This window comes from Anarhichas minor, unplaced genomic scaffold, assembly GCF_050575085.1.
Source record: "Anarhichas minor isolate MPS153535 unplaced genomic scaffold, ASM5057508v1 ptg000038l, whole genome shotgun sequence".
NCBI lineage: Eukaryota > Metazoa > Chordata > Actinopteri > Perciformes > Anarhichadidae > Anarhichas > Anarhichas minor.
This window is the reverse complement of record NW_027466484.1, coordinates 740001-762942: the sequence shown is the minus strand read 5'-3', so window position 1 is coordinate 762942 and position 22942 is coordinate 740001.

The following is a 22942-nucleotide window of genomic DNA, read 5'->3' as shown; positions in this document are numbered from 1 at the left end:
CTTCACCTGCAAAATGTTATTCAAAGAGACCAGGAAGAGATTCAGGAATTGAGAATTCAAAATGACCTCAAACAGTCACAAAACAACTACAACTACAGGCTACACAACTATAAAGTGTGTGTGTCTTGTTCCTAGGCAGGAGAGGTGATTGGGGCTTCTGCATGTCTGTGCCCATGGGGGCCGATTGTCTCATGATCCGCCCATGCTGTTGTGTCCCACAAGCCAATCGCCGCCGCCCTGCACTGCTCTCATACGGCGGCTTACGGCTGATGATGCCGTTCCAGCCCACGGTGTCTTATACCTTTACTGCTCTAACCTGCTTCATGCGATGCAAAACCAGCAATTAAAACTTAGAGGAGCCACATCAGACCTCAGGGGAGGTTTAAGTCTCCCGATGTCTACATCAAGATTACATTTTGGACTTGTCTTTGACATCTTGCTTGTAGGATCTTATACATTAAAATCAATAGCAAGTGTTGATCTAAACTAAGTTCATGTTCATAATAATTTTTTAGGATAAAGTGCAAATAATTAGCTGTTAACCTAAAATAATGAGTTCTTTCAATTAGAATTAGTTTTCTCCCCAAAGTCAAATTGGACTGAGTTGCAGAAAAAAAAGAAATCTAAGTTAAATAAACAAACTCTTGCAGCAGCTGCAAGTTTGTTTTGAGGAATGTTTGAATACTTTACACGTGACGTATTGAGCATAACCCTCGGCAGGAACATAAAGCAGAGGAGAACAGGCTGGAGGAGAACGCAGCAAAACGGGAACAAATGGAGTTCTGATAGAATCCATCTTTGTTTTCTGCCCTCTGTATGTTTACCTCCGATGATGCATTCATTCGGTCCTCAGGACAGAATACATGTCCTGATTCATGGACTCTTTCTCTGCCCCACTTCAATTATCTTCTGATAATTCTATTCACCGTACTATAGCTGCGGACACACACTGCAGCATGATGTTGTATAATGCGAGGAAGCACAAGCGGACCGTTTCCTTTCTAACAAGAAGTCCTGAGAGAAGGGAGGAACTGTGCGTTCCCTCTTGTGCCCTCTCCTCTCCTTTAGCCTTTGATCCAGTAGCACAGAGACCAGAGAGAGAGAGAGAGAGAGAGAGAGAGAGATGAGCCCTCCTCCTCAGACTGGGAAATGTGTGTGTGTGTCACGTGTTCGGACTATGTAGTGGGTATCTGCGCCGATGTGGAGTCCAAATTCTTAGTAAATGCGAGTTGATTCATCCTTTGCCCACATTTATTTTTTCCCTTAATCATATCTGAATTAGCTTCATTGGCCCTCTGTGCTGTGGCTGCTCCGGCTGTAATGACGGATGGGGGGAGAAAGGGCCGGACTCCCAGCGCTTTCAGTAATAGACCGAATATTTCTGCTGCATGCACTCCGAGGTGAATCACAGGTTAAGTCGGGAGGGACCGGTGGATTATTAGCATCGATAAAGAGCTATATATCTCCAGAGAGAGAGAGGAGCTGAGCAGAGCGCATCGAGCAAAACCAAACGTATCATCTCATTGGGCGGAGGAGGAAACTCACGAGCTCCAAGTCAGACCTGAATTGTAAATCTCTTCTGGTTCCTAATTAAATTCAGTGTTCTAGATTTATTTCGAAAAAAAGAAGCAGAAATAATTTGGATTAAAGTAAATCAAAGCAGTGTTTCATTTAATTGGAATTCATTAGTTTCATTAAAGTGGAGTTTATGGGCCGGCACAGCTTTGGTCTGTCTTATGTCTCCCTGCTATGAAGTCGCATTCACAGCAAAGCCGGCGTTGCGTTGGTTCGCCGTAGCGTTGCGTCACTTTAAATGGCACAGTTTACGCTTTTGTTCCGTCATAGCAGGGTTGTACAGCTCTGGGTCGCCGGTTACGTGATCCGGACACCCACAGCGTGATGTCATGTTGCGTCCCTCCAAAAGTTGATTGTTTTTTAACTTTTCGCCTCAGGACGCTATACGTTTTTTTCTGGCAACCCCTGTGGTCCCCCACCGCTGCATACACGCATTCAAATGAATGAAAAGACCGGCGGTTTAGCCACCACGCCTGAATTGGTGTGAACCACAGACTGTATATAAAAGTGGACGTAGTCATCGTGACGTCACCCATTGGTTTTTGGACTGCCGTTATGAAGCCTCGAGTTTGACGATTTCGCCGTCGCCATCTTGGATTACGGCCGTCGCCATGTTGTTTTTTTCACATCCGATTAGTTTATTGTGCAGTTCCTCTGCTGTCTAATGAGAATCAATCAACCAATGCAGCTTTAACACTTTTAAAATATTGAGCTTTACTGCATTGGACTACAGGCAGACACCAACATCAGAATTGCCACATTCTGCATATTTTGGATGAAACTTCCTGCTCATTGAGGAGGTCCTGGGACAGAGGATGTCCTGTGGACAGATTGTAAAGCCCTCTGAAGCAAATTTGTGATTTTGGGCTATACAAAAATAAATGTAATTTAATTGAATTGAATCATTGGTGCAGGTATTTTCTCAATAATTCTCAATATCAAACAAAATATATATTACAACCTTTAATTCATAAAGTCATTTAAATGTCTCTTTCAACTTATTCTGAAGTGATCATTACTGTAAAAATCAGTGTTGTTTCATATCTTTTATCACTCACACGAGAAGTAAAGACACACTGTAAAACAGTCCCGGACTACGTCACCTCCTTCCCTCACAACTGTTTCCCAACAAAGCGTCTTTGAGCTTTTGCCGCCTTTTAATTGTGATTTGGATCCGCGGAGCAGAGCAGTGTGGGAGTGAGGAGGGGCGGAAGGAGAGGTTACCTTGAACTCTTGTACCTTCAGTCTGGTGGAAATCCTTCTCTTGTCTGGGAAATTTAGGGCTTTTTCTAAATTCTCTGGCAGGACACGGGCTGCTTTTGGTCCTTGACCACAAGACACGAAACCCCTGACGGCAGTTTTTCATAAGAAACTCCCCGTTCAGCGAGCAGCTCCGTGACAGAAACAACGTTTTACACGTCAGGCAGTGAGCCGATCCGTTCTACTTCAGAGGAGAAGAAACACGAGAATACGATAAACTTCCTGCATTACAGTCTATCAAACCATTGTCAAGGAATGCAACCGTCAAAGCCACTGCCTAAGGCTGGTGAAATATTCTGTATCTTACCAACAACTTCATGGCAAAGAAACTAACAACGAATGTATAAAAAGTTTATTTTGACTCAAAATGTGGATTAATTTGCCGCTGAAACTAGTTCCCAACAAATGCGCTGTTTCTTCCTGCAAAATACTACAGCGCCCAGTTCATTTAGGAAACCGTGAGCAAGATATAAAATAAGTCGAGGCTTCTCATCTAACTAATCCTGGATGTATCATCCGTTGAAATTGAAGGATATGCCAAATAAAAAAACGTTTGTAAATGACTTAGGAAGGCAATTATTTGACTTTCATCTCCATAAATACGCTTCGATAACGATTATAAATGAGACTAATCTCACACAGAATGAATAAAAAGCGAAGGAGATACTGAAGGAAATGTTGACTAAAAGACTTTCTCTCATGTAGAGAAAGTCTGAAGTGACATTTTACTCACGATTAACAGTCATAATGAGGACTTATTTATCTCCACAGCCCTTCAGATACACGCACACACACACACGCACGCACGCACACACACACACACACACACGCACACACACACACACACACACACACACACACACACACACACACACACACACACTTTCATCCAAACACACACAGAGACTCAGAAAGCTGCTCGGTCCGGTTTACCTTCCATCGATGTTGTTTACTGGCACCTGTGTACTATCTGCTCGTTGCCATGGGATTGTCAGCGCTCGGCCCTCGTTGGCCCACGCTGCAAGCACAAACTAACACACAGAGGACGGGAGCAACTCAAATAAGGTCAAGGGAGCAAAGACGGTAGCATTAGGCCGGCCATCACAGGCCCATGTGCTCGCAAATGAAACGTATGTGTTTTGGGGAACAGGTGCTGGGAAAAAAATTTGAAAAGTGAGCCATCGTTTTTCTTTTTAATCAGCCGAGTTACCTCAGCACACATTCAGAGGAGCTTTCTGCCATGTAGTGAGTTTAGCAGCAGCGTTTATCTTCACTCAGTCAGTTTCTGAAGTAAAAACTTTGGAGTAAGATTTAAAGAGATGCTGTCAAAAGGATGAAGACGAGCGTTTTATTCAGTCACGACAAACTGACTGAAGACGGCGTAACCTGATGCTACCGATCGGTTTGCAGGTATTCCTGTTTGAGATGAAGAGCAGCTGCTGTTGGTCAAACAGGGTCCAGCTTTGCGATATCTTCATCAACGGCATTGTTCGACATGCAAATAAAGCAAACACAAGCATCTTTAATACTTTCACGATTGATATGCAACATTTACAATAAACAAATAAAATAAACACAAATTAAGAGAAAAATAAATTGTCATTTTGGGAAATAGTCAACAGCTGGTTAGCTTAGCTTAGCATAAAGACCAGCAGCAGGGAGAAAAAAAAGCTAGGTAGCATTATCTCAGTGTCCTTACCAGCAGCTACAGCAATGGAAAGAATCTGTCCACTAATCCAACTCCTACAAAACGCTCCAGTAAATATGAATGAAACCAAACAACCCAATAACATAACCTCGATAACAGACATCACATTGTGAACCGAATGACACAAGAACAAGGAGACACTATTTGGTCTGAATTCCTCATGGCATTTGACAACATGAGCATCACAGTCCGTTGTACAGCTGAGCTGTTGGCTGTTAACCGTGCCGAGCCCATGACACCACCAGACCAAAACCTCATTCATTGGTAATCCTCAGATGTGTCCTCTGGTGTGCGTCACGGTTTGTCTTCTACAAACGCCGGCTCACACAGAAAAAGAGCCAAAGTAAAGTCGCACATTCAGAGCCGAGGGTGTTTTTTGCATCATCGCTGCACCGCTCGCAGCACTCTGCTGCCATGGAGACATGGAGGTTGTTTACCCAACCGGGGCCTCCGGCGTGGAGGAAAGAAAGACTCGACTTGTGTTTTTCCACGGCATGAAAACTGTTTTCTGCATTGGACAGTTTTTTTCTTAAATCATGTTTTAAATCTTGTCTCTGAACATGACATGATCTACCACTCGTCTCTTCTGAGCTTCCTGTTTTTGCCAAATGGAAAAAGAAGAAGTCACGTTAAAGTTGTAATCCAGAGAGTGTTTGGATTAGAGCAACAGACTTAACTTCACTTGAAATACCGTCAGGGATTCTACCTTCATGTGCTTGTGTATTGAGGAAGATAAATGTTTGAGTAGTTACTGTGATCTTGGTAAAAATTTAAATAAGATGTCACTTTCTCCTTTGACATGACCTGAGTTTAAAATAGTTTAATAAACTTTAATGTGGAGTTATCCACATTCTGAAGAATGGTTGGGACTAAACTAAACGTCCAAAGAGTTTGTCTTTCCCAAACAAAAACAACGTTCTCCAACGTAAGCATCTTATGATAGCATGACCATCTTCCTATCTACCTGCATCAGTTTCGCCTTCTTGGATTACGGCCGTCGCCATTTTGTTTTTTCACAACCAATGAACAGGAAGTGACCATGTCTGGACTGAGGAGGAGTGACGTAGAGACACCGTATACGTCTCTGGTAGAGACCTGTCAATCACTGTGTAGCCCCGCCCTAAATCATCCCCTGCTTTATGGTCTGTTTGACTCTAAATGGACCATAATGTACTAAATGAACGTCATGCTGTATTGAAGAAGACTTGAAACTAGAGATTGAGACCATAAACTCATGTTTACAATGTTTACTGAGGTAATACATCAAGAGAGAAGTAGAGTCATTTTCTCATAGACTTCTATACAACCAGAGGAGTCGCCCCCTGGTGGACACTAGAGAGAATGCAGCTTTAAGACGCTTCTGCGTCGGCTTCACTCGGCAGAACCGGAGGTTGCCGCCTGTTCCATCCCCTGTTGACATTTCTATTGACAATCAATGCTTGTGGTGATAAAGTCACTTGCAGATGACAAGGTACAAAAAGTACTAAAGATTTTATGAAACATACATAATGTGTTCTGAAAATTTTTAGAATTCATAAATTCTTTCGCAAATAAAAAGGCCTCATATGTCATTGCAGCATGTTCAAAAAAAGTTCTGGTATTTGTGTGTTACGATATTTTTATACGGCTCTAATTCCATTGAGTGAAATACAGAAAATGAGTCATTAATGGTAGACGAGTGTTCTCCATCTAGTGGTGAGGTTGCAGATTGCGCCCAACTGAAACTTCTCCTGTGTGCCAAGCATGCAGGAGAACCACGGTGGCCGACGCGACAAATTGAACTGAAGTTTCTCCTCAAAGTTCTCCTCTCAAACGGGTCTTGGGGTACAACCCGAGTCTCTTATTTGTCATTTCCAACTTCCGGTTGAAGCGAGGATCCCTTTTTATTCCTTTTGTATATTTTTATCTTTAATAACACTTTTTTTTTTATTCCTTTTGTGTATTTTTATCTTGGATATTGTTTATTGTTGTTCGCTGCTGCTGCTGGCTGATGACTACCAAACCAAATTTCGCTGTATCACTACAATGACAACAACAACCTCTTTATCTTTATCTCGTATATGCATATTCAGGGGGAGGCCTGGTATCTCAATTGGATTTCTGCACACCACAGAGCAACATTTGCTGAGGTTTGAAGTCATGTCCACCGTGTATCATCGTGCTCACAATGTCTCTTATTAGGTGCATGCTAGATAAGATAATCCTTTAGTAGTCCCACAGCGGAGACATGTGCAGGATAAAGGATTACAGCAGCAGAGTGGACAGAGCAACAAGAGACAACAGCACAACAACTGAATTCAAAGTCTGAAAACACGTCTCTTCAACCTGCCGAGTCAGCAAGAAGCTCCGTGTGTGTTTGCTGCATGTTTGGTCCTCGCTACGAAAGCCTCGAGTGGAAAAGTATAGAACATGGAGTAACATGCAGAAGGTCCAGTACAATACATATTATTATTTAAAAACCTTGGGACGTCACGCCTCCATTAAAAAGGATTCATATCTAAATGACATTGACTTATATCAAAGAGAGAGATTATGAAGACGTTTGTTGCAAATAATGAATATCTAGAAGACTGTGAGGAAACTAAAAACAACTTGACACAAACCACCCAAAGAGAGAGCACTTTAAATATTGGTATTAATCACTTTATCTCACAAGTAACCTCTTTGCACTAAAAAAAAAGTCTGTGAATTAGGATGTTTAGGGTGTTTGTTGGTTTCTGTGATATCCTCTCACTGTATTTTGTATACATTGTATTTTTTACATGTATTCTTACTGCAGAACCAGCAATGACAGTGAACTATACTGTATATCATCAGCACCTATAGGATGACGTTGGGAAAGTCGGCCACATTATCTGCAGTTGTGGATGCGTTTGGGGAATGTAGGATTCCTCAGCGTTCTCCTGGTTTTGATCAGAAGCAACAGGTGCCGGACTTGTAAAAGGAAAGCAGATCAATCCCGTTTTACAGAGAACACACTCATGCACAGGATCTGCCTTTGTTCAACTGTATTTAGCATCAACACATCAGCGAACACTTCTTCAGAGGAAACTTGGATTCCATGTCAACAGCTGTCAGCGGTTAAATATTAACGCCACACTTCAACCATCTCGGGCACTTCAGCTTCAAATGAAAGTCAGACTTGGATTTTGTTTTGTGTCGTGTTCCTTAGATCACAGTTGGACTGTTTGGGCAGATTGTGGCTCAGCTGAGGAGCAGGTCGTCTGTCGTTCAGATGATCGCCGGTTCAATCCTCGGGCAAGACCTTTAACCCCACACTGCTCTGCCCTAACTTTTCTTATTTCAGTGATCTACAGGCACCAAACTTTTTGGAGATTTTCAGAGCAGCTTATCCACTTCATCTCCGCATATAAACCCAGCTAACCATTTAGTCTCATTAACTCTGGGGCTGATACAGTAAACACAGTTTATTACAGCGCGGAGCTGTAACCGGAGAGGAATGTTTGCTCACTGTTAATAAACCCTCTTAAAGATCCTGAGGGCTTTACAGGAGAAACGGAGAGGTGACGGTTGAATACTCATGCAAGCACATCAGGCGTCTCCTCCAAGCAGATGTAAAAGCCTTCATTTGACTGAGGCTTTGCTGGTAAACCGACTGTCGGGAAGGTAGAGTTTCCAGCTTTTTAAAATCCATCAGGCTTTTTATTAGACATCTTTCTTATTCCTTCCCAAATAAGTGTCTTCAGTCTGAACTGGCAGACGCTTTAATGCTTCTCCTTTCCTCACCAAAGCAATGACACTTTTCAGCTCTGACCTTCTCTTCCTCTGTTGGCACTGCACTCTCTCTCACAATGGAACAGGGGGAGGTTAATAGAAGTTTGGCGGCAGGAAAAGTATATTCGGAAAAAAAGGTTGGAACTCCTCTTCTTCACTCGCTATCCTATATATTTTTTTGTCGCGTCATTGTTCTCTCGTTGCACAAAAGGGCCTTTCAGTGTCCGGGTGTGATGGAAATTGAAATCCAGAGTGAAATCAGGGAATAGTGAGCAACAACAAAAGGAGGAGGCCATTCAATCACGGGAGAGTCCCGGTGCTTCTCTCTGCTGAAGACGGGAACGAGACAACACCAGGCGCCATGATCTACCTCTCATATTAAGATGAAATGTGACAAGTCTGATATAAAAACATCTTGTATTATACAGAACTGTACATCCGTGCATGGACAGGTGGAGCTCATCCTCATGGTGCCAAATCCATTTCCATTGAGCTTTTGTATGAAGACTTGCTGCGATAAAACAAAAAATTCATCTCAGTTTTAGTTTACAGGAGCTAATATATAAATAATAATAATTATTATTATATTATTATTATTATTAATATATCTAATATATCGTTTCCATTGAACTCAAAATTCCAGGTGATGGCGATACGCTGCATTGTTTCACAATGGATCCCTATTGTTTATTCTATTGTTCCCCACAGAATGAAATCTAACTCAAACTAAACACACACAAACTAAAGCGTCACCTTTCTGAAGAACTGGAACTAAACAGACTCCTAAAAACTAGACTAAGATGAAATCACAATGTAGAAACTAAAATACACAATAAAAACTCACTGAAAATTCTAAACTATTGGAAACGTATAAGATCCTCTGAACTCTTAAATATGAAGCCGTTTTACTGACAACAGCTTAACGAGGCGGTAATATGTCAGTGTTGAGTGTTACAGGTTGTTCTACTGGAAACACAATAATAACCAACATAGATAATCACCAGCCTCCTTCTGGTTCTCACAAAAAGTGTTCCAGGTTCAAAACTTGATTTTGTGGGTTTCAAATTTGAGATAAGGGTTAGGGGAAACACGTGTGTGTGTGTGTGTGTGAGTGTGTGTGTGTGTGTGAGTGTGTGTCTGCCACCCAGAAGACGTGATAATCACACTGAATCTCACCCTTCTCGTCAAAGCTGCACTCTAACACACATCTCTGCTGGAGTCTGGTGGACGTGAGGAGCTTAATGGCGCCATCTGTTGAAAATGTCAGCTGTTCATTTTGGATCATCATCAGATCTCCGTTTGTGGATTTGAACGATAGCCTCAGTGTGAGTGTGATGGTTAGTCTGACAAAGTCGATCTATTAGCTTTTATTTGAGTTACAGACGCTGATGAATAATAAACCGGCAGCCAAACTCTTCTTTATTGTTCAACAATATTTAGTTTTGTGCAGAATCATTGGAGTAGCTTCTGATTTAAGGTGCTTCGTTAAAACACTGTTACTTCTGCCTTTGATTGTTAGCCTACTGTGCAGTTTGTTTGTTAATGAATAATAAAGATAAACAATCAATATTACCCCCAAATTACTAAAATTACTATATTTCTTGGCTATATTTCTAATAATATACAACCACTCATGACTTTGACTTCAGACTGCTTGTGTTGACATTGTGGTACGAGTATTGTATTTTAATTATATTCTTACGCTGCTGTCCATGAGTAGTAAGAGTTATAATATTTCCTGTCAGAATCATATGAACGGGTACCAAAGAATAATCATTGGAAATTTCTTTTCAAACTTTCCCCCTATTTTATATTTTTCTGTTTTGCGCATGAAGAGGTTGTAAAATGAAAGTCCATTTAAAGTGACAAGCACACTTGAAGAGATGACTGATTGCGTTGAATTGAAACAAATGGTGGTGAATGTGGACGGATGGAGGGTAACTTAACTCACAGCGTGACAGAAAGAGAACATCTCTGGAATCGATCCCGTGTTTTTCAGAGACAGTAAATGATGAACATGAAGCAGTGAAATGTCGTCCCTCTCTCCTGAAATGACACACATGGTTTTTCACACATACCTGCAGCATCCTCTCTGAGTCCTGATCGTCTCTCGTTCCCTGCAGCACCAGAGCGAGCAGAGGGTCTGGATGTACTCGGCTATACAACAACAGGCTGCTTTCTAGGAATCTGCTCTCAGTGCTTCCCAGAATCTCTCTGGAGCATTATTAGCTTCCATCCATATTCACCTGCTGATGGAAGCTGCTTCCCTCTGAATTATGTACAGACACCGGCATCGTCATACAACGCCCTCAGCGCCACACGAACATCCTGCTCACAGTGAAAGACTTTCATTTACTTTTCAGGTTCAATTTACGCCAATCGGACACAAGTTAGAGTGCATTCTTCTGTATATTTACACCGTCAATAAACCCCGTTAAAATACTAACAAGTAGTGTGTGTCTATCAAACATGGACAGATTAGTGAACGGGCTTACCGTGTGTCAGGGGCCCCCCTGGTCTTCATCTACAAAATATCACTCAAAGAGACACCAACCAGGAAGAGACTAAACATGATGACAAATAATTATAAAATGACTGCAAAGAGACATTAAACAACTTCAAGGAGACCAAAGGAACTACAAAGAGACCAAAGGAACTACAAAGAGACCAAAGGAACTACAAAGAGATGCATTACAGCTGCAAATATATTTATATATAATATATCATCCACTAAACTTTGCATAAAGCAGATTAGACATAACACATTTAAACAGACAATACAAAAAAATATTATTATTTAAAAAAAATAAGCAGAATAAATCATAAAAATAACAAATATAACATACATGAATAAATTAAGAAAACATTCAATTAATACATTTAAATTTAAATTCTAAAAACAGTGATCAACTATCTGTTATTAGGGTCAGATACTTAGTAATAAAAAATGTTTTGCACATTTGGATTTCTTACCGGGAGTTAATATATATTTGACTTTCGTCACAGCAGCACATGAAGATGGGCGTGGTCTCTAAAGATGTTACCATATGAATAAAGAATTAAGCTAAAGTTCATAAAACAGTAATCCTTCGATCCATTTGTTGTTGTTGCAGAAAATACATATATTATTATCAACAGTATGCATTCTAACAATTCTTTCCGGAACAATGGGAGCATGAAACAAAGAGAAGCTCTGTTTCAAAATCACAAAATCACAAAACTCAAATCATTGTTTTGAAATTTACTGAAAGGGTGAAAATCATTGTTTTATGTTTTCAAAACATACTCAACATATGAGCTCTTTACAATACTGAGACGGAACGTTTACGGCATCGATTAGAGATTCAAACAGTTTGACGAGTATCGTAATACTTCTCCATTTGCATCAAATACGAGCAAAATATGCATAGAATATTCCCGTCAATCCAGTTCTTATAAAACAGAGATTTTATGTTGTGACTTTATATCTGTCGCCCCACAGAGGTGTAACATGAGGAGTAAGAATCATTCCCACACCTGTTGGTGATATTTATTAAAGATAAAGGGCAATGTGGTGACATAGTTCAGACAGTTTGAAACCCATCTTATAATGCATGTTGCAAAGTGCCTCACTATTATTCACTTATATTTTGTTGATTAATCCGCAGCTAAAAATAGTCCCCGACGAATGCTCGGGTTTGTTTGATAAAAAGCACAGCGAGCAGCTGTTGTTAGAGATCAGTCTGAGCCAACCGAACACTCCACCATCCAATTTCACTGCACGTCAGAATATTTTGACCTGCAGCAAACTGAAGCTTTTAATCATTCTAAGCAATCAAATCAAACCAAACATTCATCTGTTTCATATTTGAACTTTGGCTTTTTTTTATAAACTTCTTTAATAATGTTGCAGGTGAATTCAAACTTGATTTAAAGGAGCAGCTTCTCCAGGAGACAAACTCATCACACGTCCACCACGCTCCTGTTTCACCTTAAACCATAGATATAAATGCACAAGTATGTGTGCGTCTGTTGATGTTGAGAGCATTACATTTGATTTATGCAACACTTTTACCAACACAGTACTTAGTGTTGTTCATAAAAAATATGTTCATAATGGAGCGACTCAACTTTTGGTTTTGTCTTTCTTGTGAGGGGAACGTTTGGATATTTATACCATCCTGCAACCCATGTGACATAACTATCGTTATTGTACATAACATACATATACTACATTGTAAATGTACATTGTTTTTTGGTGTCCTGCATGTGTTTTACTACATTTAACGCAGAATATGCGTCCTGGAAAAATAGAAAGAGTGCAACAAAGTGATTAACAGGTCTGCTTAAACAGAAGACAACAACTCAACCTGAGGTATTAAAGGTGGCCTCTGTGGTTAAGTGTTGCACTATAAAGTTGCAGGGATTGTTATAGATGGACGCATTCAGCAGCAGAAGCCAAGAAAACCTGAATTTTAGTCTCTTGTATACGTCAAGCTGCAAAAATGTCCCATAATGCAACTGGATTGCATCTGTAGAAAGCATCCAATTGAATTCTAATCCCAGAAGAGCGAAAGACGAGCACGAAAAGACACGTGCAGTAACCGGAACACACCACCAGAGAGCAGTGTTTCCTCACATATCTCATCTGTTGTGTCTGCAGGCTTCAGATGGACCTCTGGTGAGCATAAACACAGACCACCTGCTGGACCTGCAGATGATCTCTGTGTTAACGGGCCTGATGGTGACAGTCTGTCAGCAGCAGCACAGATCCCTTCATCAATGAGCTCCACACGCAGCACTGGAGCTGTGTCGTATTAACATGTGCGTGGTCTGCTATGCTTAGCATACTTTTTTAAATAGCTAGGAATGAATAAAGTTAGATTAAATCTAATTAATCTCGTTTGTCTCTGACTGCTATTATTACCGGGACGTTGCAGGATTTGTAAAAAGCTTGAAATCAAGGAGACCTCAGCATCTCTTTGCTTGATGCTATAAATGAAGCAGAGTCTGCGATCCAGTTCAGGCAGCCGGAGTGTGTTGAAGTTACAATCGACTTTTATATTTATATTTATATTTACATAGCACCTTTTAAAAGAAATCAAACGCTGTTCAAAGCGCTTTACAAATTATACAATATGAAAACAAGACGCAAAGGGAGAGAAGATGAAGAGACAAAATGCACACAAACTTAAGTTAAAGAAAATAAATAAATAAAATACAACAATATATCAATTTCTTCATATTTTTAGATCAAAATCATTTTTTCCTCCTGTAAAAAAAAAGGAATAAAAGACTAATGGTTGGTAAGCTAGTGCCAACCAATAATATAATGTTATCCATCCATTAATCAATCTGCAGCTTTTAGCGATAAGGCAGGTGTGTGTGTGGAGCCACAGCTCTCTGGAGCTCCGTAGCTCTAATCCCGCCCACTTTTTAGCGGTCCAATCAAATGCAAAGGATTTGATCTAAATCTCTCTTGTAACTGCACTACGCTCAAATATCGTGTTCACGAAGGAAATACGTCAAAGTAGAAGATAAAGACGCTCTGACTTTAACCATCACGACGAGCTTCCCTCCTCTGAACCGGGTCGTTCTGGTTGCCCAAATGCATTTCACTTTGAACAACAGGAAAACGTTCAAATTGAATTAAGAGCATTTGGATGGAGTGAGGTGTCCAACTCTGTTAGACAGATTAGATGTTGGTCATTTGGGTCGTTTTGGGACAAACTGACAAAGGAACCAAAGAATATTGCTGTTCAGATGTGAGGACTTGTTGGACTCCAGACCTTTAGAGTTCCCTCTGGCTCGGAGGCCTTCACAGTATTGCCACTGTTTCCTCATCAACGGGAATCAGTGCAACACTGATGCTGCAACCGTTAGCACACAGCGAGGACCAGAAAAAGCCCATTTGATGAATCAGTGGGCAACATGACACTCGTGCTCAGGACTTTAAAAGACTCCTCGAGGACTTTCACCACAGAGAAGCTATGACAACATCACACGAGCGTCTGCTGCAAAGCACCACGGGGACGGGAAGCGCTGCACACGCGCAACATGCTGATGTGACACATGTGCACTTTCACAATCCAGTTTATCTCTGACATCACAACATTACAGTCATGAGATATTATAGAGCAAAGAACTGACATTTGTTTTTTTGTTTTTTTAAAATCTCCAAATGTAAACTGCTCTTTGTTCTCAACTGTCAGCCACAGTTTTAGGTGAATGTTCTCAGCAGATATGTGAGAATAGAACACAATGAAGCAAACAGGAGTTGTTAGTGTGGAGAGGTCCACACACCAGCTGAGAGCTCCATTAGGCTAATAGCCTCTGGAGCTGGGAGGCAGTGGCACTTTATACCCGCACCCAAACACCAGATCCTGGACCAGCTCCTGAACCGGCAGTTATCAACCGGCGTCCCTTGAGTGGACCCCCCCCTCTCAAATCCAATAAGTGCCCCCCCATCCTCGGTGGAAATGGCTAATTGCGCGGCTCATTGTGGCGGTGGTGGACACGGCTGAAGCCGCTCACGCACACATTGTTTTCACATTGTTTTCACATTGTCCATGTTTTGTTGCCATGGCAGGGGGGGGCATGGAAACGTGTGTGTGTGTGTGTGTGTGTGTGGGGGGGGGGGGGGGGGGGGGGGGGGGTTATAGGCCCTGGCACATATATTCTCAATAGAGCTCTCTTTTCAGCCACTTCAGTTACACAGAGAGACGTGCATGTGACAGTGGCAGGGTTACACAACGAGAGGGGGGGGCAGTACCAGTGCTCTGCTATGTTATTCGTTGGTGTCATGGGCTCCTCCAAATGCTTCCACACAGCCATAATAACATATCGCAGAAGTACACTGCTGCAACTGACCTCGATAGAAAATGAACACACACACACACACACACACACACACACACACACACACACGCACACACACACACACACACACACACGCACACACACACACAGGCTGTGTTTTCACTTTCACAGTCGCAACTGTTTGGAAACTGGACCGGTCTGGAGTGAGGACAGTACTCTGCATGGTGAAACCGTGGCCCAAATTCATGTGTCCACAAATACACTCAATGACTGCTTTTAATGCTAAAATAGAATGTGATGTTGTTGTTTTACAGAGTCTCAGGTTTGGTTTAAGGCCGACAACTATTCAGAATCAGCAGAGGTTTGGTTTCTCTTTGCAGTCATGTCGGACTTATTTCAGGTTGTGCACAGCTGGTTTTGTTTTGTACTTGTTCTTCATGTTTTTCTTGTGCTGCTAACGGGCGACTACTGTCTTGTTTAATGACAATAAATGATCCTTGAATCATTAGATCCTGGAACTTGTGTCTTGTGTAAGTTCATCATTTCTGCTGTCGGGCCGAGTCAAACCGTGAAGCGCTGGTTTGTGTTCATACTTCCTGGTCTTTAGAGAGCTGAACCGTTCCGTCTCCAGAGACCTTGTCGTATGGCGATGTTGTGCTGGGTTGAAGCGGCGAGTCAAACAGAGGAAAGCCAGCACAAGTCGATGGAAAAGGGGCTCCAGTGCTCTCTGGTGACTCTGGTTTGGTGGACAGACACTTACATCATAGAACAAACGGAGGTCAGCAGGCTGGGAAAGGTCGGTGTGATTATATCGCTGCTTTTATTAAGTGAACAACGCAATATTGTGCAGAAAGTCACGCAGGGATATTTAAAGCTCATGAGATCAGCTGCAGCTGCAAGTAAGTGAACAATTAGCTGCTTTTTTATTAGCACTTTATGGAACTTCACTGATGCAAACGCCCCGTCATGATGCAGAGAACAGACACTCACGTTGGGTAGAAGTGAAACCCTGAGAGTTAAACGTGTGTGTGCAGAGAATCAAGTCTAAATACTGCTTTCAGTGCTCAGAGGCCGCATATCCTCTTCAAATGTAATGCCACGGGGAAAGCGGGGGCTGCGGTGGCAGTTTTGCCTCCACCGTACACCACAGTCTCCTGTGGGGGAGGAGGGGGGGTGAGGGGGGTTGTGGGTAAGTCAGCATGTTTGTTTTACGGTGATTAGCCTATTATGGCGAGCCCCACTGAGCGCTGTGCGCGCACGCCTCTGTGACCTCGCTGAGCTGAAGTGGGGCGTCATTATGGTCGCCGCTCAGCTGGTGAAGGGGGGGGGGGGGGGGGGAGGCGGGGCTACAGCGCTGTCATGGAAACAGAGCGGGCGGAGGCCAGAAAGGTCTGCGAGTTCAACGATGGGGAGGTCACGGCGGGTCAAACACAGCTCGCACCGTTTCAGTGGTGCGTTCTGTCAAGTGACACGGCACAGGAGAGAGAGAGAGAGAGAGAGAGAGAGAGAGAGAGAGAGAGAGAGAGAGAGAGAGAGAGAGAGAGAGAGAGAGAGAGAGTGTGTAATGATAAAATGTAGCTTTCGTCTTCCTCTGCAAGCCGTGAGAGGAGCAGTTTTTTTAGAGGCATCAGTGACAACTCTCTAATCCGTGGTCATTTTGGCTTCCCCGACCAATGGAGACACACAATAGGTGACCGGCTGGTGTGTGTGTGTGTGTGTGTGTGTGTGTGTGTGTGTGTGTGTGTGTGTGTGTGTGTGTGTGTGTGTGTGTGTGTGTGTGTGGACTGGTGGCTTGCGAAAGAGAAAAGCAGCATGAGGCTCTTGGTCAGATTTCGGCCCCGTGCCGACGTCCTTCGTGGATTTCCTAAAACAAACTCAAGCTCTGATGCTTCATGGTTCAACTGGAACCGACTACGACTGCATTCACAGAGCAACCAGGAAAATATAAGAGCAGCAATTTCAAACTAGCCGTGTCTAAAAGAGTCTTGAGATGATCGACTTTTAATCTTTCCTCATGTGGGCTTTATTTAACGTAATGCTAAACCAGACCAGAACCAGACCAGAGGGGCAGACTGTCAGACCTGCTGCAGTAAAATGAGAGGTTTTCTAAAGGGACTCTGGTGCTCAGAGACACTGCCACTTTAGTCCACAGGGACCAACAAAACCAGCACAGAATGAAAGTCTTTCCCGGTTCAGGCAACAAAACAGTGAATAAAGAAGCGTTAGGGTCAGAGATTGGCTCCATGTAGCTCTTGGGATGCAGGTTTTCAAAGCCCGAAGTTCTTGTAGCTAAGATTAAAGTTCGGTGCTTTGTTCTTCTGACAGGATCATCCGCCTCGACAAGCCCCAAGACAAGCTCCTGTCAGGTCAAGTTTGGGGAACGCCTCTGCGTGGTGTCAATGAACAGATTAACGATTAATGTTTTCACGCCCTTCAGCCTCAGTCGCGTGTCTCTGCCGGCTGATTGATCGTGGCGGGTCTCTCTCTTGCTGAGGCCCGAGAGCAGAGGATCCCGGCCTTCACCCGGCCTACAGCGTCACACCCAGGGTGGAGCTGCACCTTTACGGGGGCAGAGCTGCAAAGAGTCACAGCGCTCCCAATCCCCCAACACCACACTGACAAAAGAAAGAAGAAGAGATTCATCTGCATTTCATTCATTTAAAATAGCAATTATGTCAATCACTGAAGCCTGTCACCTCATTCAATGTTTACAAGGAGGTGGAGACACTCATGAAGTTAACTGGTATGATTCATAGCAGAAAAATGACTCAAGGGTGTTTCTATTTTTGAGAAAACTGTGCAAGTCCAACGGTCCTTGCATTTCAAAAGAATCGCTCTCTTATGGCTCAAAAGTCACGATGCTGCCAAGCAGTGAAAGCACGAGAGGTCTGATTAACACCAATGAAAACTCCACCACGTTTGACTTTTATGAACAGCGGTGGTGGTGGATGGAGAAAGCAGATTGGACCGGCCCGAGGCCGCCGTGAGAGCGTCTCCATGTTGTCTTTGCGTCTCGTCCCTCGCCCTCCGTCCCCCTCCTCTCTCTCTCTCTGACTGACTACATCATGTCCTGGCACGCAGATTAAAAACACACTCTGGAGGGTTTTTTTGGACATGGAACGATAACCACATGAGGGTAATAACCCTCACAGACGAATCTAAAAGAGACGGCCCCGATCCAGAAATCAAGCTGGAATGAGTGTCGGCTCTTAAAGACACAAGATGTGGTCGAGTTATTTGTGAAAATGCATTTTTAAAGGCAGTTCAGCACAATAAAGCGGAGCGGTTGCGCTGCATTTCAAACGCATTCAGTCACTCCGTGCGACACCCGTCTGGTGTCGCCATCAAAGCAGTGAGATTTAACAGGGAAAGAGAAGAGAAAGGACCGACTCTAACAACCAGCTTCAACTGCAATCCAGCTGCTAATCCATTAGGTAAATGTGCATTTCTTCAACATAAAACGAGAGGATATTGACACGTGTCACTGACGACGTCACACAACGGAGTTCCTCTTTTGAAAACAAATTTATAGTTTGAAATAAAATTGAGTTTGTAACATTGTTTATGTTACAAATGGTATTTTGTATAAAATATATATTTTTTCAGTAACTGTTGCTGTTGTATTGTAATATCTGAATGCATTTTTCAGATTTATACCTAACGTTTATTAATGGTGGGTTTGTTGTATTTATTACCTCCAAGGAGGTTCTGTTTACCCCGACAGCAAAACACCTTTTCACCTTTTGACTGAGTCGTCACTGGGAGCGTCAATTAGTCTCATTCGAGATCGAGCTTTAAATCAATTCAACCACAAGTTGAATTCTGAATTTGACTGTTAAAGCTGGTTTTTAAAGTCACTACTCTGTTTGGTTTTGGATGATAGTTTGAGGATGACACATGAGGAGCTGAAACCCCTGAACTTAAAGCCCAGGCTGCCAGCGAGGTCGTCGTTAGTGGGCGGTCACCAGGAGAAGAGGAACAACTGTGATAACAGACTTAATAAACTCTACCCCCCCCCCCCCCCCCCTTCCATACAACAACTGAATATGCAGTAAAGGAGACTGAAGATGAGACAATGGGATCGACTTTCAGAGGCTCCTCCTCCTCCTCCTCCTCCTCCTCCTCCTCACTCCCAGGAGTCTGTGCTGTCCGTCAGACGGCTGTCAAGTCATCAGTCAGACTAAAAACACACACTGAATACTTTTCCTGGAACATGCATGCAGACATTTAGAGAACACACACACACACAATATTTTCACCCGCTTGTCTTCACACATGGACACACACACGTTGTCTGTCCCGGTGGTTCAGTGTCACCTGTTGGACTTCCTCACTCACTCACTCTCTCGCACACACACACACACACACACACACACACACACACACACACACACACACACACACACACACACACACACACACACACACACACACACACACACACACACACACACACACACACACAGAGCGTCTGTCAGGTCGCTGCTGTCTGAGGGAGCTCAAAGAGGACAAACAGCTCGTTCTGAACGCTGCTTTGTGGAACATGTTGTCAGACCTAAAGGGCAAAATGACTCATATGACGACATGTTTATGATCTGCCAGCTCCACGGTTAACGTGTGGTTACGTTCAGGAAACTAAAATGAGTTGCTCAGGACTAAGTTCAGGAAAAAGATCGCATGTATGGGTAGAAGAATCCATTGCTGACTTTGTATGTCCAACCTTTGACCCCGACTCACTCCTCCAGACATTACACAGAGCTATCGCGTGACTTTTGGCTACGCTTCTCAGAGGCAGGCGGTATTATTTGCACGTCCACGAGAGGTCGATCGTGCAGAAAATATCTTTTAATCGTCATTTAAAGAGAAGACTCCGAGCGAAGACTGGAGGAAAGACGCATTCTCACGAGCGTATACCTCACGGAGGATACGAAGAGAAGAACGCTTTCAAAAGTCATTAGCTGCATTCCCATTCACCTGTTTTTATGCTCAATTGTAAACGCAAAAAAATGAAATATAGCAAACAAGTGATTACGCTCAGCTGAGTTTGAAAAGTTGATTTAATCGTCAAAAGCGAAATGCGACAAATGCAATAGATGTAACTTTCATCACATTAATACGTGAAACAAACAGAACTGTCACACTTACATCCACTTCTCTCCATTGCATTTCACCATCAGAGGTCCGACTGCACTCTTGTAATCACCTTACGTTAATTACTTTAATGACATTTATCTTCTTGCAAATGGTTCTAGAGAATCAGAGCCGCCTGCTGCTCGTCTCCACCAAACAATTCCCAATAATCACTCTACGGTAGCGGATGGAGAAAAGCATTCATTTGCATTTTCTTTTTCACATTTTCTCAAAATTCAGTTAAAAGTTGCAATAGGTTGGGATGGAAACCTTTCTACCTTAGATCTAAAGAGCAGTCATGATCTAATCACGAAATAATCAAATCCAGTGAAAACGATCAGAGATCAAATGTTCACAGCTCGTGTTAATCAGAAGACACAGAACTGTGTGTGTGTGTGTGTGTGTGTGTGTGTGGGGGTGTGTGTGTGTGTGTGTGTGTGTGTGTGTGTGTGTGTGTGTGTTCACCACATGGCGTTTGTGTTTATATCCTTTTTCAAACTACCTTGTTGTGGCAGCAGGATATGAAGACTGTCACTGTGAGAAATCTGTCTGCACACACCCTTAGACATGATTACACATTACGTGTGACCACAAAACACACACACACATCTTCTGCACTGTCACTTCAAACTGTGCAGAAGACATTTCCTTCCACTAACCTCCTTCTGAAGGAGATAATTGCCCGTCTCCTCAGATAAGACGGGCGAGGAATCAAAATAAACACTCTCTCTTTTCTTCCCACCGTCAATCAGACGGATTGGTGGCAGAGCCGGGGCGATGGCGACTACGCAACGACGGAGACAAAGCCAAAACAACAGAGAGACGCTGTAACGGATAGGCAGAGAGAGAGAGAGAGGGGGGGGGCCTGGGAGGGAAGGAGGGATGGGACATGGATAGGAGGGGAGATAAGGAGAATAGAAACGAGGAGGTGACAGGCGAGTATACGATTGATGTGATAAAAGGTATAGGGACAACGAGGGCAGGTGGATGAAAGACAAATGGAGAGAAGTGGAGGAGAAAAAGAAACAAGAGATGAGGAAGAATAAAATGATGAAAGAGGAGAAGAAAAGGAAACAAGAGAGGAAATAGAAATGTAGAAGAAAGAGAGGCGGAGAAACGGAGAAAGGACAAAGTAAGACTTCTTTTATTCTCTTATTCTCGTGTTATACTTATATATACACACAAAGAAAAGGTTCAGAGTTGAACTTTACTTATTTCTAAAAAGAGGATCATCTCTTCCCGCCTGAGGCACATGTGTGTGTTCTCAAGGTCTCACACATGTTGAATGCATTTCCTTCCTCAATAAAACATTTGCAAAGCTGCTTTTTAAAAATATGTTTTGCATCCATATTAGCTTGCTAACAGATTTCTTCTTTAATGACTTCATCGTGCATTTCTCTGCATGTTACCGCCGCCAACTATCCATCGGTGAAATGCCGTGAAACCAACAGGGACCCGCCGGTAAAAAGATTGTTCAGTCAAGCTACTAAAGCTAGAATCTGTGTCTATATGTGTCCACTTCATATTGACTGAAATGTGCTTCACACTCACACCTGAGGCAGAAGAAGAAGAGGGGGATGTAAGATTACACATGAGAGGAAAAGAGAAGCAGGAGAGAGAGAGAGAGGAAGAACAGAAGAGTGAAAAATAAAAGGATGGGCGGAAAAAGAAAGAGGGAGACAAGGAAAGAAACAGGAGGAGGTGACAGGAAGAAGAAAGTGAGAAAAATGGAGAAGGAGAGAAAGAACGTGCGGGGCAACAAAAATAAAGGTGGTGAGAGTGTGATGGAAGAGAGATAAGGAGGAGAAGTGAGAGGCAAGATGGATGAGACAGAGAGGGAAGGAGAGAGGGGAGGAGACAAGGAGGGAGGGCAGCCATTGTCACCCCACCTGTCTGTGATAGCAGGATTTCCGGCGCTGGCGGTGTTGTTTTCTCTCCTTTATGTGGTTTCTCCAGCCCCCAGGATACGGGGGCAGCGTCGGGATATCTTCACACACTTCCTGTACAGCACAAAGCCGCCCAACGCTGCTCTGCAGATCACCAGATAATCCCAACACTCGCTGTGTGTGTGTGTGTGTGTGTGTGTGTGTGTGTGTGTGTGTGTGTGTGTGTGTGTGTGTGTGTGTGTGTGTGTGTGTGTGTTTAAGAGAGAGACCCAGAAACACGAGAGCAGAGCGACACTTCGTTTCACACCTGATGCCACGTTCAACGTCTCACATCCAGAATCATTTAAAACCAAAGCTCCTTCATGGAACACAGGTGTTCACAGTGTCAGTGTTGCACAGTGCTGAACTTGGTGGACGGACCATGGATGTGTTAGGACCATGTGCTCTTTATACATGTACTGACATATCCAACTGCACCACACGTAACTAGCTTACTGAACTTTAGCACGGTGAGCCGGCAGACATGCTCTGCTCCAAAACTGCCTCCTCTAGTGACTTATTTACCAAACCTCCCCCCATAGGTTCAACCGCTGTTTTACAATTTCCACATTCCTCCTCTGTGGAGTCTGATCATGTGACGTCATACACAGTGACCAGTCCCTCCGCAGTGCTCACAGATACACAAAAAAGAAAAGCACTGTTTGTTACGTGGTTTAAGTTACAGATGCACCTTTAAAGTTGACTTGTGGTGTCACGCGGGACACGAACAGATGGTGAACATCCTTCGTTTATTTGACCAACCCGTCCACCTTCGCGGATTATACCGCTGACACGTATTTGTGATACGTCA